The sequence below is a fragment of the Daktulosphaira vitifoliae genome, unplaced genomic scaffold (assembly GCF_025091365.1).
Source record: "Daktulosphaira vitifoliae isolate Bord-2020 unplaced genomic scaffold, ASM2509136v1 Scaffold_5, whole genome shotgun sequence".
NCBI classification, from domain to species: domain Eukaryota; kingdom Metazoa; phylum Arthropoda; class Insecta; order Hemiptera; family Phylloxeridae; genus Daktulosphaira; species Daktulosphaira vitifoliae.
In genome coordinates, this window is record NW_026099576.1 from 27,565,489 (window position 1) to 27,566,583 (window position 1,095).

Consider the following 1,095-nt stretch of genomic DNA (forward strand, 5'->3'; position numbering starts at 1 on the left):
AATGATATCTGACAGTGATTAAAATCACTATCAAAAATAAACGCTTCGATGCAAATCTTTAGATAGTGTTTAATTTTAAAAAAATTGGTGTTTTATTCCAAAAGCTACTTGATCTGCTGGTTCCTTATTAATATCTCGATTAAGATAAAGTATGTCGAATGAAAAAGGGTTTATTAAAAAATATTATTTCTCATAAAAAAATTGTGTGGATCCATAAACTTTTCAATAAGTTATAGCATTATAAAGTTAAATATAATATAAATAATAAAATCGAGAATTTTCACACGAAAATAGCATTCGGTAGCCATTTTCGCCGTGAAGACAAGTCCAGAGATCAAATTTTTTTTTTCACATTACAATATATTACATTAGTTTTAATTTAAGATATATATAAAAGTGTCAGACCTTCCGGAACATTTTCAAAAGTTATGTTGAAAAAGTAAATTTGTTGTGAAAAAGTTGTCATTTTAAATCCCCCCCTGTGAGCAGAAAAAAGGTCAAATTTACAAAAAAAATATACCAAATGATAGGTAAAGACATCAAACATCTATATAAAAAAAATTTATATTGATATGTTCATTTTTGAAAAAGTTAGAGCATTATTAAGTTAAAAATATAAAAAAAAATTATTTTACAAAAATCGTAATTTTTTATTAACTTTGATGTCAACTTTCACCACGAAGACAAGTCCAGAGGTCAAATTTTTTTTTTTCAAATTAAAGTATATTACATAAGCTTTAATTTAAGATATATATAAAAGTGTCAGACCTTCCGGAACATTTTCAAAAGTTAAGTTGAAAAAGTTAATTTTTTGTGAAAAAGTTGTCATTTTAAATCCCCCCCTGTGGGCAGATAAAGTGTCAGATTTACAAAAAAAATATACCAAATGATAGATAAAGACATCAAGCATCTATAAAAAAATTATATTCAAATGTTCATTTTTGAAAAAGTTACGGCAGTTTTTAGTAAAAAAAATTGAAAAAATTTCGAAAATTAGCGATTTTTAAATTTGTAATTTTTTTGGAGGTTTCCCCCATTTACGGGGAACGAGGGAAATTTTTTCAATTTTGAAGGGTAATGTCTTCGACTAGATAC